The sequence below is a fragment of the Desmodus rotundus genome, chromosome 12 (genome assembly GCF_022682495.2).
Source record: "Desmodus rotundus isolate HL8 chromosome 12, HLdesRot8A.1, whole genome shotgun sequence".
Taxonomy (NCBI): Eukaryota; Metazoa; Chordata; class Mammalia; order Chiroptera; family Phyllostomidae; genus Desmodus; species Desmodus rotundus.
This window is the reverse complement of record NC_071398.1, coordinates 19668962-19685094: the sequence shown is the minus strand read 5'-3', so window position 1 is coordinate 19685094 and position 16133 is coordinate 19668962. Positions and strand designations below refer to the sequence as shown.

The window sequence follows — 16133 nt, the reverse complement described above, 5'->3', positions numbered from 1 at the left end:
GGGACAGGAGAGTCCAGAAGTGCCCCTCCCCGGAGTGCACCAGCCCTGGTTCTGGATCACCCCTCTCCCAGCCCAGCAGCTGGGAGTCAGGAGCAGCGCAGCTCACTCAGCGAGGGCCGGTGCTCACCCGCAGGGGCAGGTAAGAACAAGGCTGTCTGTCGTCAGCCCCAGCAACGCCCCATGGGGCTGGTAAGACCCATGGCTTACCTTTTCAGTCTGCACGGCCAAGGCACTCAGGTGGAATGCCTGCCAAAGTTTCTGAGACCAGGCAATACCACGAAAGTGACAACCAGGGCTGGAGGCAGACAGGCCCGCAGTGCACAGGGCAGGTTGCTCAGCAGGGCTTCAGCCGTAGCAGCGTTGGGACAGTGCACTGTAACTGACAACGACCTCCCTTCTTCTGTCCCCCACAGTCCACTGCGAGGTGGTGGTTCTTCTGATTTTTTTTGGTGACTGAACATTTGGATGAAATGGGAGCGTCACGCGTTCTGGCAGGCACTGATCTGGAGTGTGCAGACCTGCCTGGCTCCTGGGCACCACTCACATGCCAGACAGGATGCAGAGGTGGGGAGGAGGCTGGGAACTCAGTTTTGTGGTCAGGTTCTTATCTACTTCCTATATCTAGACTAGGTGACTTCAAAGTGTTCTTGTTTTTTAAAGAAACACAACAATCTTTCCCCTAATTCATCCCCAAACTTCCATCAACCAGACCAGCTTATTAGTTTCTGTTCTCATGGTCGGTGGGAGGAAGGAACCGGGTGGGGAGCTTGTACAGTTCCTGCCAAAATCAAACGTTGGAGATGCCACCAGCCCTTTTACGGCATCTTGTTGGCTAAGCTGGGGCCTGAGCACTGTGTCAAGAGATGGGTCCCAGAACAAGGATTGCTAAGAATAAATGGCACTCCTACAAGGTACAGTCATGTAGGTACCAATCCCCTATGTGGTCTAAGGAAGGAGCCACACTGCCCCATCCAACCAATGAGCCCTGGGCGGAGAGGAAGGGGGGACAAGCAGCCGACCAGGGGGTGGAGCGGCTGTCCTGGAGAGGATTCATGGTGGGATGTGTCCTGGGGGTGAGGGAGACATGTCAGTGCCGGGGGGGCCAGAGACTCTAGGTGCAGAGGTGTGCTGGCCCTAATAGTAAGTGTGTCTAGGGGGTAGGGTATTTTGGAAACAAACCAGTAACTGTATATTGTGAGCCAGACTGTTTTTATTCTGCATTCACTCTATCTTTAGCTTTCTTTTGTTCCTCTTTTATCTTTAGTCATGTCTTTCGAAAAGGTCAGCCTGTGGCAGCTATGCTAATAGAAACCCAAAGGTGTCTGCATCCATGCTTGGACCAGGAAATTAAAAGGAAGCAGTGTCCCCCCTCTCCCCCAGGAGCTGGGGTAGAAAGAAGTGAAGTAAAAGGATGGAAGAGCTCGGAGTCCGCCCTCTGCTCGACTGCTGTGTCCTCTGGACGTCACTTTTCCAACAGAGACCTCGGAAGTTCCAGTTACAGGCCCCGCCCCTGCCCCTGCCGAGCCTGGTGCCGGGTAACTTCCAGCTCCAACTCCCGCCCTGTGCCCCGCCCTTCCTTGTGTCACAGGTGTTCCTCTCGAGGACGCAGCAAGCAGGTAGCTGGTGAATTGAACACAGCTGCAGGCTGGGTCACGCCCAACACACGCCTGCTTTCATTTTTCCCTTGCTCTGGCTGAGCAATCTTCCTCTTCGTTGAGGAGCTGATCATATGCCAGGACTGTCTCTGGCAGGGCCCCTGGGAGGAAGAACCATCCCCAAGGTTGCTAGGTAATCCGCTTCACCACCTCTGGAAAGTGGCAGTATCAGCTGCTATGAGTAGGCACAAAGGCAGCCTTCCCCTTGCACTGCCTCTGACCCACTCCCCTAGGGGGAAGGGAGAGGGGAGACAGAGAGGGTATGGGGCATGTGTGAGGAACACCCCATACTCTCTCAAGTGAGAGGAACCCTTCCCAGTCCCCTCCGCCATTCCTCCTCCCGGAGCTGGCCTGAGTTATATTTGCTCCCTGCAAAGACGATCCAACGTGACATGCATTATTGTTGTCAGCTCTGAGGAAGCAGGGAGGGGAAAAATACAGAGACCAGGGTCTGTTACGATGGTCCCCAGGGAGTGGTCTCTGTTGTCCGGCTCCATTATGTACCTTTGGTTACACGGTGATGGCCCACATGATGGTGCTTGTTTGGGACAGGGGCTGCGCAGGGGTGGGGCCAGCACCTGCTTTCACGCCCCTGGCCTTCCTTGGTGAGACTGGGGTACCCCCAACCCGATATGTGCCTATGAGTTAACATTTTGCCGCATACCCTGGACTACACCCAGAGGACCTCAATGCAGGACTTGCTCTATTTGACAGTTGTGTCTTTGGGCAAATCATACCTCTCTGGGCCTCAGGCCCTGCATCTGTAAAATGAGCATGATAATGCCTGCCCTATTTATCTCGCAGTCCCTGCCAAGATGAAATAAGCAATGACTGTAAGCTGCAAAACACTATGTACCCGAGGTCCTACCAAGTTGCAGCCTCACAGAGAGGAAGGAGGCAGGGACAAGAGCAGACAATGTGGCTAAGCCCAAGGGAACAGGGAGGTCTGGCCCAGGCTCAGAACACAGCCCCAGACAGAAAGAGGCAGAGTGGAGAACCTCTGGGAGCTGAGCAAGAAGGGCAAACAGAGCACACTGGTCAGTCTGGGCTGGCAGACAGTTCCGGAGAGAAGTGGCTGTCGGCACACATCTGAAGGGCAGGAAGAAATGCGCCCGAGAAGATAGATGGTCGGAATGAAAGAGGACTTCAGTCCCAAACTCGGAAGAGCCCACCTCACTCCCCGGGGCACCTGGTGCCGGTGGGAACTGCCTGCCAGCTTCCAGGACCTCCAGCATTTTGTTCGCATGTAACTCAGATTGTCAATAGCCCGAAGCCCCTCACAGTGACAGCGTTGCCTTGCTGGCCCACAGGCCCAGGGGAGTGACCCACCCAAGGCAAGAAGCGTGTGTCAGATTGAACATGAGGTCTCCTCTGGCTAAACTGCAGGCTCGAAGCCCGGAGCTCTTTCTACAACACCCCATTCCTGGCTCTGCCAAGCTGGGTCAAAAACCTAGACCCTCACAAATTGGGGGTGATGGGAACTGAGGCCAAAATCATGCTGTCTGTATGTACCCGAAACCAGCACCACTGTCCTGGGCATTCTCTTCCAAGGGAGAAGACAGAGCGGCATACCTCTCCCCAACAGGAAACACCCCAACAAAGCCCAGAAGGCACAGCCGCCCTGGAGCCACATCCTCACACAGGCCCCAGCAGGAGACGACACAGAGGAGTAAGCATTCAAGAAGCCAAGATGACGGAAGAGACCGAGAGGGCACGGAGGCGGCAGCAGGCGGAAGCCAGCCAGAATAGGGCCAGTGCCTCCTCTTTTTACTGGGACAGGTTAAGCCACAGTGAGTATCGAGTATCTCCCCATCTCAGACAGACCCCTGCATAGCACCAACCACCATGCAAATGGCCCAGGGCCACCGTGAAGAAGTGACCATTTGCAATAGCCTGCCTATGTCAGCTCTCTGTCCTGAAGTGCACGGGATGAATGCCTTCTTGTGGGTGGCAGCCAGGGTACCTAAGGGGCTCCTCCCTAAAAGATGCCACACATTATTCTGGAGACAGCCCTCGGCCTGCAAGTCAGATGACCAGGCTTCTGTTCTCAGGATATAAGGTAAGTTTCTCAACCGCCACTTCCTGCTCTGTAAATGGAATGACTCAGTGATTCTAAGTTCCATTCCACATTCTAGCATTTCGTTTTTAACGAGGTAAATCAATAAATGGCAGTAAGTCCTTATTAGTGTGTTTCTGACATGTCAGTCAGGCTGGGAGTCACCGAAAAGTCTCCAAGGGCCCAAATGCACACCCCGCACTGCCTGTGCCCCAGTACATGGCGCCTTTAGATTGGATGACACCCGTTTTCCCTTTGGGAACCACGTCTGTGCCATGAAACGCAGGCCTGGCCAGCCAGGGCACCAAACGCACTCAGCCACCATCCTCGGTTCAAAGTTAGGCATGGGACCCAATTCCAAGTGATCCCACGACTCCCGCGGTAATCCTGGTGAGGGCTGCTCAGGGGATGGGGGCTGGCACAGGTGGCAGCCACCTTGTACCACAGGGAACTGAATGGCATCACCACGGAGAAGGGCAGGGTGACAGGGCTGTTGTTTGAGCCCCTCATCCTCCCTGTACGTAGCCAGCAATTCTCGCAGGTACAAGTCCACAGGTTCCCTTTTATCGAAGGGCACTCTAGATTTTTGGCCTTTATAACTGAAGAAGTCCAACTGATACAATCTTGTACACAGATATGACCATTTTCCATTTCATTTCAAAGAATTTTTAAAAGCCACTTAAGACAGTATCGCTTGCTATCTGACACAGAAGGGCTGTCCTGAACTTGTCCCTAAAAACCCCGTCCTTGATAGGTCAACCCAGCTTAGAGGCCCACGAGCCCACAGGAACAGAAGTGGTTCTGGGGTTCCTGGCAGTGGCTGAGATCTGGCCAGGACCCAAGGCCCTCTTCAGCCAGGGACACTACCCAGATGCGCAGATGGTGAGGGAGGCTCCAACACGCTCAGCTCTGCCTTCCTGGAGGCCTGGGGTCGGCGGTGCCCACATCAGGGTCCCCAAACCACAGGGAAAACTACGAGGGGCGGGGACGTTTGCTGCCTGGCCGGGCCCCGAGCCAGCTGAAGTGGTCAGGGAAGAGGAGATGACCCTGGACAAGGAATGCAATGGGAAGTCAGGACCCTAGGTTACATTCCACCCGGCAACGGATTTTGGGAGGAACCCTTTCCAAACCTGTTTCTTCGCCTCTTAAGAATGGTGCGTGGCTTTTCAAAACATGCCTGACACAGCCCTGCCCTCCAGACCCATCTATCCCACTCATTTCTGGATGCTGCCCCCAGATGATGTACCTTAGAGGTACCCAAAAATACCCCAAACTCAACCTGCCCCACACCAAACTCATCCATCTAAACCTGAAACATGAGAGTCATGTTTGGCTCCTCCTTCCTTTAGCCTCCTGTCAGGCAACCTCTTACAAAGTCCACCTGCCTTCTACCACCTGAACTGCTCGTCCTTCCATTTCTCTCCACATCTACCATCATCACATTACCCAAGGAACTGTCATCCTTCACTACAGCAGCCCCAGATCTACGACAGAGACCCCTCCACTTCATTCTACTAGGGAGGCCAAAGTGACCCGCGCAGACCCCATCAGATCCCATCCCCACTCCTAGCAAAACAGCTGGATCTCCCAATGCTGTGGCAAAGGTGGAACTCCCCCAAAGCCCTGGGGCCCCAGGTCTGGCTGGCTGAGACCTGGGGCCCCGAAACAGACCAACCAGGTCTGGGAGTCGCTGCTCTGCCCAGAGCCCTGGCCCCACCCTAGATGGCTCCCACCCCGAAGTCAGGCACAGAATTGGCTCGGTCTTGCCAGGACTGACCCTCCCCCAGTGCGGACCTCATCTGACCACAGATGGGAAGGGAGCTGGCGGGCAGGCAGGGGAAACCCAGCTGGGCTGAAGCCAGGGCCTGTGCATTTCAGGAAGGAGAGGAGATAGAGCAAGAGCAGCACAATAGGCTGTCAGTGTCTGTGGGGCCCGCAGAGAGAAGGCAGCTGTCAGGAGGATAAAACTCAAGGAGTCTCTCTCTTCCCTCTTATCAGACTGACCCTTGGCAGCCTGCAGCCTGTGGGGGACAGTCATTAACAACCCTTCCCACACTTCCTGTGAGCACAATCCCGTGCGACCAGTCCAGCCAGGGCAGAAATCCTGTGCCTTCCCCCCTGCCAGGGTGGGTCTCAAGGCCCCTCTCTGGGCCAGACTGCCCCTTCTTGCCCTTCCTTCTTTGGCAATGGCCCAAGAAACCTTACGCTCTGCCCAAACTAGTCTCCTCAAGGTCCCCAGTCATCCCCTGCCCTTTTGGTTTAGGCCTCTGCATCCCCTTCCAGCTGTTCTCAATTCTCCGCTGACCTGCCACATGTCTGTGCTAATGACCTGGGCCCTCCCTCCCGAGATCAGGCTTGGCTCTCGGGGGAAAAAACTGACAAGAGCAGAGCGCAGGGCACAGGGGGTGGGTGGGGACACTGGGAGCATAAAGGAACGGGAACACTGTAAACAGTCGCCCCAGGACCTAACTGGTGGCCAGTGTAGGAGGGGAGGAATGTAATGAGAAACCAGATGGGCTTTTCTGCCTGAACCCATCACACAGCCAGAGCAAGGGTTGAGGGCATGAGGACAATGGGAGGCCAGGGGACAGCTCCATTGGCTGCGGGGAGCCCAAGTCCTCCAGATAGCAGAGCAGGCTGGCTGCTGATCGGCGCTTCCAAGCAGGCTAGGAGAACAGTCAAAGTGATTCCCACAGACGTCTGGACCACACTGTGGAATCCTGTGGCCCCAGCACTACGTCCCCTCTCAGATTATGGTGTTCCTCTGCAGGGTCTACCATGGTTTGAGAACAAATCCCTAGCAGGTCTTCAAATTCTGTATTCACAGATGAAGACTCTGAGGCCCAGAGAAGGGCAGCAGCTTGTCCCGGGTCACACAGCACCAGCCCTGCTGTGGGTAGCTAGGGCAGTGAGAACTCTGCGTGCAACCAAGCAGACTGGGCCCTGGACTATGAAAACCATTGAGGAGACACCTGATCAAACAAGCTGCTTCCCCTTCGAAAGAGCCAAACAGCCCCACCCGGAGTCTCCTGGGCCCTCTGCCAGCCCAGGCCTCACCTTGGCCTCACTCACTGCCAACAGAGGACCTGCTGGCTTCTCTCCTTTTTGCCCAGCGTGAATGGCTGGGCAGGCCCACAGATCTGGTCAGGAATCGCTAGGACAGGCAGCCTGAGTGAAAGAAGACACCCTCTAAAATACATCACCCAGTTTGAAGGGAAGTGAGGTATCTTCTGTGTTGAGTACAGGGAATGCCACTAGAGAGACTAGAACTCACATTCATCCTAGAAGTTTGCTTTAGGGTCAAGCCGTGAATTGCTTTTCAGGACTGAGGACATTCCTTCACCAAACAGTTGCCACTTTGGCCTGTGGCTAAACCTGCTTCAAATAAAATTGTTTACCCTGCTCCCCATTTCACAGCACTTTCCTATCAAAGTGCCAATGTGGGTCCCCCAACACTGGAAGAGCCTGGACAGGGTCCTCACTCTTCTCCGCACCCCCTTCAGGCTTTCCTGTCCCCGCTACCTGTGGTCCCTAGGGTCTCCTACTGAGCTACGCTGGAGGCCCCAGGCACCAGTCAGAAGCTTGACAGGCGCAGATCCAGGGAAACACCGAACCCTCTGGGACGGGGTGGAACAGAGAGAAGGCTGACCCCTGGGAACTCCCTTGTGGCCTGGCATCCCCAGACCCACACGCCTCCCCCAGAGATACCAAGCGAGGAGGAGCAAGGGGGATCTCAGAGGCTCTCTCCCTGCTCTTGCCCTGTCCGCACAGCCTCATTCCTTTTGGCTGCTGTCTCTTCCACCTGCACAGCCGAAGCACTCAGCACAGGCCTGCAGAAACTTTCACTTTCTCCTGACTCTGGTTGCAGCTCGCCACCAGTGTCAAATGACTGGTATCTTGTCTGTAACTAAACTTGAGTGGCAATGAAGAATTGTGGGGAGCTCTACTTACAGCGAGGGGAGATTCCGGTTTCTACTAATATCCCTTTGAAACCCAAAGGGACTCTGCAAAAAAAAGAAGGGAGTGGGAGTGGAGGAGGAGAGGAAGGCTGTGGGGGCGACAGGAGCGGCAGGGGGGTCCTTACTCCACCCCCTAATTCCCTCACCCGTGCCTCTTCCGGTAATCACCTCTCAGCTTCCCCTCTTCACTACCCCTCCAAATTCCCTGTGGCCACACAAATGAGTAACTTGTTGATTTTTCCTCACCAGAGCAGTACCCTCTAGACCTATTAGCTATTTACATGTGTTGCCGATTTTCTTCCTCAGAGGCTGCAGATCTATCTGCTCAGGCTGGGAGGTGGCTGCGGGCCCGCGGTGCTCGGACTTCCCGCTGAAGGGCTCCGCAGAGAAAGGCTGGAGCTGGGTTAGGACGGCTCTCTGGGGTCCCTGGGTCAGGCCCTGACACCACAGGGCCCCCTGCCTTCTCTGGACCCTTGCAACTTGGCCCTTTTGAGAGCAGGAGGGCGCTCGCACCCTAACCACGCAGAGGTGGGGCTGATCTCCGTGTCCCTCCGGCAGGCTTCCTGCCCTGACCCTAGGGAGCAAGAGGACAGAAACGGGAAAAGGATACTAACAAACACAGACCATAATCCAGGAAGAGAAGAGAAACAGGACTACAGGGCAGAGAATAATGCCGCTCCAGGCAGGAGACGCCCCTGTGCAGCGGGCTCCCCGCCCCACCTCGGCAGCCAGCTATCGGCTACCCTTTCTGGGGTTCCTCATTCACAGGGCCACATCTCCCTGAAGGAAGTGGCGGGGTTGAGGGTGTTTATCTACATCCCATCCCAGAACAGATACTTAATAGGCTGGAGTTTGACATTTCTTTCGTTTTAATATTACTGTTATACAAATACCAATTTAGCATTGATATAACAATAAAGAAAAACTGCATTTTTCTCCGGACCTGCCTCGTCCCCAGTTCACCTTACTGCGCACGGTAGTATGCTCTGTTCATAGATGGCAAAACGTCACGCGTATCTGAATGCCAAGAGCTGCAACTGAAGGGAACGGGCCTCCTCACTCCAGGAAGATGACCTTCCCTCTGAGAATCTGCGGGGATGAATTTCCCTTCAGCACAGGTCCTCCTTCTCCTACCCCAGAGAGGACACTGTCCCTTCCTCCCATTCCTGTAGGAAGCAACTTCCCCGGTTCTCCGCTAGGAAGTCGGGGTGGCTCGAAGGCCAGCCTATGCCCTGGAGCTTTAGGACAGATCTGCAATGACAACACGAAAGCTCAATAGACAATATGTTGTAATTACAATAATGAGTTATAAATAAGTACCAAGTATTCTAGAATGGCTGGTTAGGGACACACACAGGCATCCCTCATGTGCACGGCATGACTGGAGGTAAAGCCTGTTTTCCCCAGAGAGCGAGCAGAGTTCAGGCCTTCTCTTTGGGAAATGTCACTTGGAGATGTTTGTCCTGATAGTAAGTAAGGACTTACTGTCAACAAGTATTCTGAGCAGAGAGAGAGGAAAGCCTGAAAACTAAGGTCCCCGCTGAGCTGGGCCAAGCCCTTTGGTTGGCAAGGGCTTGGGTACACAGAACTTGGGGTGGGAGGAGCTGGGACAAGGGAACTGAGAGCAGGGAAGGGGAAGCCCACCCCAGGCTGAAGTGTGATAAGACCTTCAGATGTGCTAAGCCTCGTCACAAAGCCCCAGCTGCTTTCTGGAAGTACAGGGCCCCCAGGCTTTGGGGGCCACCTCCTCAGGGCTGAGGGCTCCACATCAGGCAGCCTGGAGTGAGAAGGAAGGAGCACATCAGGGTTCCTGGTGTGCCCACAGCACCCTACACACAGCTCCTCGGAAGCGCAGACACCTCATCTTCTCCTGCAAACGCTCCCTCCCCTGACCGCCCTGTTTCAGCTGAAGGAGCTGACCTCCCCACTCAGGCACCGAAATGTCAAACCCCAGCCAATTACGTATCTGTTCCAGAAGATGATACCTACTTTCGCAATCTCTCTAGAATCAGTTCCCTCTTTTCCATTTCTACTGCCAAGTTCCAGCTTTCATTAGATCTCACCTGGACGCTATCTATAGTTTTCTGATGCCTCCCTCCCTTCTTTTTTGGTCCCCTTCTGACCCGGCCATCCCCTGCTGCCAGTCTGCTCAGAAATTTGCCAGAGCTAAGTACTCCCTTTCCCGCTGGCCTGTTCAAGTCGTCGTCAAGCACATTTCCGGACTGATCTTTTGCAGTGTCCATTTGCTCTCCTTCAGGGAACTTCAGTTTTCAGACACAGTCTGGGGGGCCTGCCTACTACGCCACCAGCCCTTCGCTGACCAAGAGAGGGAGCATGGCCCAGGCTGGGCCAACCAGGCATTTCCTCCCTTGAAGGTGAATCCCAAGTGGTGGTGACAAAATTACTGAGCACAGAGGGAGCATATTTATCCTGGTGACAGTGGTATCACGAAGAGGCTGGCCTTTGGCTCCTAAGTACCCAACTTAAGACCCCGAAGGGTTCCTAAGTCATCTCACTGATTCTGGGAGTCCCCATAGCCTTCCAAGGAAGTTCTCTCTTGCAGAAGTCAGCCAAGTTGTTGCTTGTAACCAAGCAGGATCTTCTCATTGTTTTTTGAAATACATCTCCGACACTCCACCCAAAAGGGAAGACTCCCTAGGAGTGCTGTGCCCTCTGCACCTGTAAGCCTGCACACCTCTCCAGCCCACAGGCACCACCGGAACTCCATCTGCCCCTTCAGGGCCCCACCTAGAGGCCTCTTCTGAACCCTCTGTGGAGATGACATCCACCTCCTTCAAACCTGGAAGCCACTGGCTGCCCCTACTGACTTCCCCTGTAGATACTGGTGCACTTGTCTTAACTCCCTCCCAGAAGACAGTGACTTGGTCATTGTCTCTTCCACACCACCCAGCACAGTTCCAAGCTCGGTAAATTCACTAGGCTCTGGGGGGCAGACAGCCCAAAAGACAATGGCAGGTTTGCTGGGCAAGGCAGACCGCGAATGACAGAGAGCATGGGGTTTGCCGTCAGAAGGACCTGAGTTTGAATTCCAGGTCCTCCACTTACTAGCTGTCTGAGTCTGGGCAAGTTTCCAAAGTTCTCTAAGTGTCCGTTCTTCGTCTACAAAATAGGGATAATGATGCCAGTCTCGCAATGTTTCTGCTATGAGGATCTGAGGAACTGGCATGGAGAACATCCAGCACGGTGCCTGGCTAGTAGTAAATGCTCAGGGAACAGCAGCCATTATTTTATTCCAGCTACTACAGCTACTGGTTTGGCAGATGCTCCGTCAAAAGGTTCGAATCCGGAGTCCTGGGGCCTGCTGTGTGACCCAGAGTGCATCTGTCCACTCCTCAGTAACCCGCCTGGGTCTATATCTATCTGTCTTATAAGCCCCCCGAAAAATAACAGGTAGGAAACGCTCCACAAATTAAAAGAACAATGTAAGAAATTTCCTCCACTTTTCTAAATTTCTGAGATTCTTAGGCCTCCTGTCAGTGTGCAGCCACGGCAGGGCTTTACCTTGCAAGTACGCCAAACTGCTTGGTCTGAGAAACGGGGACGGGGCAGATGAGGGCCTGGTTCAGTGTCTGCTTCCCCACGCCCATGGCCCGTTTCCAAAGTCCCAAATCTTACATGTCCTGCTTTTGTGGGGCCTTCCTTCAAATAACCATGGGGCAGTGTCTGCTATGTGGTTCCAGTGGGACTGGGAACTCAGGTACCACAAGTCACCCCTACCATTGACCGAGCCAACACTGGACAGCACGAGAATAAGAAGAAAAAAGCCGATCCAGTACAGCTGCGAGAATGAGACTGGGTGGGGACACAAGGTGGAAGGTAGTACAGTCCCTCTTAAGATTTTACGTCCTCCTGGATTAAACCCAAGCGACTACTGATGCCCCCAAACCAGGGATTGTCAAAGTGTTCTCTCCAAGGAGCTGGGCTGAAGCGCACACTGTAGGCCCCACCCAGAGTGACTGAATCGGAAAACTACTGGAGTGGGGCCCAGAAATCTGTGCCTTAAATAGCGCTCCAGGGGATTCTGACACCTGGTCAACTACAAGGAATCCCGACCTAAACTTCTAATCGGAAGGCCCTCAAACATTTCCTGAACACCTACCATGTGCTGAGGACCAAGCCAGGTTGTGTTAGTTCGGAAATGAGGACACATTTGAAGAACCTCCACGGTCCAATAAGGGCCAACGTCAAGTACACAATATACAAGGCAGGATGTGGTGTAGAACAAGGCAAAGGAATCAGTTTCCCCCCAGTCTCCCCACACCCCTACCCCTCAGATCTTCTCCTGCCATGGCTGGAGAAAAGAGAACACTCCTAATGCTGTTCTCTCGGACTCCTCAACCACAGGTAGATTTCTTAAGAGTGGTCCTTGCCCTGCGGTGTATCTCAGGTCCAAAGGTTTGGCATATGGGAAAAGCTCCCACGCGGCCACACCCCATGATCCTAGGGGCTTGGAAATTGGCCCTATCTGGGGTTGGGGCTCAGAAAGTTCATAGAGAGCTGTGAGCATGCCACAGCACATCACAGCAATACATTCCCGGACGCAGTCACTCCCACGGGCCCCTGGCAAGCTTGCACACGAGTGTGTAGATGCAGACATAAACATACACAGAGACAGTTGGCCCCCTGGCCTCCCTTCCTCCAGTCTCAAGTTACAAGGTTAAAGGCTCAGCCAAGAGGGAGGGATGAGAGAGGGGATGCTGAAGCAGGGAACCATCTGGTTCAGATCAAGATTGCCTGTTCAGGACCCCAACACACTCCCAGAGCCTCCTGATGGCTCAGAGATTTCCCTTTCTCCCTCTACTTCCCACTGGGAAACTGAGCACTGGGCCAGAAAGGGATAACCCAAAGGCAAATCTGCTAAAGGAAGACAAGAAAACCAAAAACTGAATTATAGACAAGTCTGAGCCACCTCTCTGAGCCCTGGTTCCCTCTGTTCCTCAAATGCTAAACACTACAACTAAACTTGAAATCACTACACCTACAGACACTGTGTCTTGGTCCACAAAAGAGCTCAGGGCACCTGGCAGGCATCCTTCCCTGAACCGACGACCCCCTCTAAAGTTAGCAGCTGAGGCAAGAGGAGGCCTAAGGGTGTGGTCTCCCAGACTCCTCATGCCACCATTGCCACCATTGCCGCCACCAATGCCATCTCCAACGTAGGAGGTTCCCTCCATCTCAGAGGGACTTTGGAGCCCACCAGGCATAATCAGAAGAAGGGAAAGGGACCGCCAACCAGCTTCTACACAACTGTCTCAAAGACAGGAAGGGAGTGTGAGAGGGGTTCCCTGAACCCCTCTCGGCAGCTTTGGCGGAAAGAGGCTGCCAATTCCTTTCTGCCACCAGCACTTCTCTCCCTTTCCCCTAACACCACCATAGCCTGTTCTACAGTGTCTTACGCAGCTCTAAGGCAAGAGGCAAAATGAGAGATGGATGCAGTTGGCAAGAAATAAAAATGGAAAGGCTAACTTGAGCAAACAAGCAATGGGTGGGTGACTCTGCAGGCAGAGAGGGCCAGAGGTGAGCTATGGAGAAGGATGGGGAGCAGGGGAACAGAAGTGGTAGAAAGCTAAAGGGAGACTAAAGTGAAATCAGCCCAGAGCTGCAGCAGGGGGCCGGGAAGTTTGGTCCAGCCACAGAGGAATGATTGGAAAGAAGAAATACTCTTCCATTCTGAGCATGGGTTCGGGCCAGCCTCCACAGGAATGGGGCATGGCCTTGGCCAAGTTCCTGGCTTGTGCTGTGCCTCAATTTCTCCAAAGTAGAAAGGCAGTCAAGCTCTTAGGTCTTATCAGAAAGAACTGGGCTTTTGGGGGTGGCCAGGGGGTGTTGCCAGGAAGGGGAAAGAGGAGAGGTGCTGATGGTGCAAAGACAGCCTCTCACCAGGAAAAGCGGGACAGGGGTCTCCAGACAGGGCAGAAGCCAGGAATGGCGGGGTTGGGGGTAGAACTAGGTAGTGTACTGGAAATCGGGACTGGGGCAGAGAGTGCCTCCCAGGGCTGGGGCTGGGGCTGGGGCTGGGGCTGGGGCTGGGAGCTGCTACCAAGGAGTGGAACAGTTGCGCCTGGAGGGCTGGGAGCAGCTTGATGTGCAGAAGCAGAAGGCTAGGATAGGGATTGAGGCCAACGCAAGCGGACCCGCGCCCGCATGGGGGAACCCAGCGCCCCAACCCCGGGGAAGTTGCCGGGGTGGACCGGGCCGGTCTGGGCTGCTGGGCCGAGCCAGCTGCCCGCGCAGAGAGGTTCGAAGCAGCTAGGGGCCCCAGGCATCCCGCATCCCGGCCGCCCTTATCCCACCCGCGCACCTCAGTCGGCGCGGGGCGCCGCGCGGGCCATGCTCGCCGCTCTTGCCGCCGCCTCCGCCCAGGCAGAAAGCCACCGCTGCCGCCGCTGCCACCGCCGACGTCCGAACCCGTTAGCTCCGCCGCTCCCTGGTTCGCTCGCAGCGGGCCAGTCCCGCCCTTGCCAGCCCTGCCCTCCCGGAGCGTGCAGCTGCCGCCGCCTCACCCGGCCCCTCCCCCCACCCCAGCCGGGCTCGAAGGGAAGGGTGGGGGAAAGGGGGGCGGCTGCCCCCTCCCCATTCACATCCTCCCATCTCTCCCCTCCCTCCTCCTCCCGCGTGCGCACGGGCATGCTGGGATGCGGAGTCCAGCTGTCGCTGGGGCACTAGGGGTGCCTCGCATCCAGAACTACTACCCCCAAAAGACAATGCGCCTGCGCCCCAGGGATTGTGGGCTTTGTAGTTCGGCTCGGGCTCTGGGGGTCTCCAGCTCATTACGGGTGGGGGGATGGGAAATCATCGGTTCCCAGAAGGCCGGGTTCTCAGCACAGGATGTGGAATGCTTGGGGCCCCGGGCCGGGTTGAGTATCTGGCGTCTCAGGAGGTGTGAAGTAGCCCAGCGTGCGTCTCAGACGCGGCTGTGGCCAGCTGCGGCCGAGCCGGGTGGAGGACAAGCCTCCGCCCCGCCAACCGCACTCCGGGGACCGTTCCACTCGCGCTCGCGAAGAGCTATGACTTGAGGCTAGCGTGGCTTCATTCCCGGGTTCTGCCAGCCGGAGCTGCGGTTGGGCTGCTACGTCTAGGCCCGAGGAGAGAGCGCTTCGGGGACTGCGTGGGCGTGGGGTTTTACCCACCCGGGAACGGGGGCCCGAGGCTCTGTGGGTTTGCTGGAGCGCTCACCTGCTGGGGCACTTTCTCATTCCATTCTAATGCCTTTTTCTGTTAGATGCCGTCAGTTCCCTACTGTTTAGGGTAAAGTGCACACATCTTTTTTCTGTTTTCTCCTTTCCTCACTTCCAATTCTAGCTCAAATCCTTTATGAAGTTCCAGGCCAACCCCAGTTTTACCCTCCACCGTTTCATCCCCTCCAGCAGAGGGAAGGCCGGTAAGTCAGTGGTTCTCAAACTTTGGCATGTGTCAGATTTTCCTGGAGATCTTATTCAAACACAGGTTGCTGGACAGCCCCCCCACCCCCCAGGCCCCACTTCTGTTCCATCAACCCTAGAATGGGCCTGAGAAGTTGCATTTCTAGTAAGTTCCCAGGTGCTGCTGACGCTGCTGGGCTGAGGAACCACTTTGACAACTGTTTCTGTTAGTGTGTGTTGGGTAGGGTTCTGACAGAGTCAGCTCAGTGGAATCTGCTACTTTTGGGTGAGTTCTGACCTAAAACGGGGGTGGGGGTGGAGAGTGAGAGGTAAGGAGGTGAATTCCTGATTTGTCGAGTATCAAAGTGACTCTCACACCTTCCCAGGTAGAGCTTCCTTACCATCTGCTGTGCTGATGTTCTGAGAGCTACAGACCTCTGAAGGGGAAGCTTCTTGACCATCATCCTCAGCCACGATCCCAGACTCTTCAGCTGTAAGGTGAGAAAGATTCTCTGCTTGCCCAAAATGTAACCAGGCTCCTCTGAGACAGACCTCTTCCATACGCCTCAAAATTATACCCTCAACACAAATTATTTCATCCACCCTCCTCCCCCTACATTAAAAGACTTAAAATAACACCTCAAAAACACTTCCCTAGGATGACCCTAGTCCCCTTTAAAGCACCTGCCTGATAAAACTCAAGGCTGCCAAAAGAATTTACCATTTGTTCTAGCCAACACCAGATGATAGGCTCCTGACCACCTCTTTCGGAGAGCATTTACTTAAAAGGGCTTATAATTGTGACTCCTTCCTTTGTCCCTTTGAGATATATATGTACCTCCTACAACTCAGGAGTGTCTCTCCCAAGGACCTGAAAGCCACTCCCTTGAAATATAATCTCAGAAAGTATAGGGTCTCTGTCCCCTATCTCTGTGGGGGGTTAGAGTCCTAACCTCAGTAATTTCCAGCAAGCAGACACGGTTGGACTAATCAGCATCTACAGTGACCATCCGTTTGTAATTTTTCACTTCTCTGACCTTACTGAGCCCCTGCTCACCTCCTTTTACTCCCTCATTCTCCT

General features: G+C 54.7%; 1 protein-coding gene across 3 annotated transcripts in view; it reads right to left on the bottom strand.

Moving 5' to 3' along the window:
* Window positions 1–14223, bottom strand: part of ST3GAL2 (ST3 beta-galactoside alpha-2,3-sialyltransferase 2) — a 42331-nt gene extending 28108 nt beyond the window's left edge. For 2 of the 3 annotated variants that reach the window (XM_053915216.2, XM_053915215.2), the window contains exon 1: window positions 13993–14223. The gene's annotated coding sequence lies outside the window, so the exon portion shown is untranslated. Of the gene's footprint in view, window positions 1–207; window positions 582–13992 lie in introns of those variants that run through there. The other variant, XM_024556092.4, reaches the window with a different exon arrangement.
* Between the last annotated feature and the right edge of the window lie 1910 nt (window positions 14224–16133).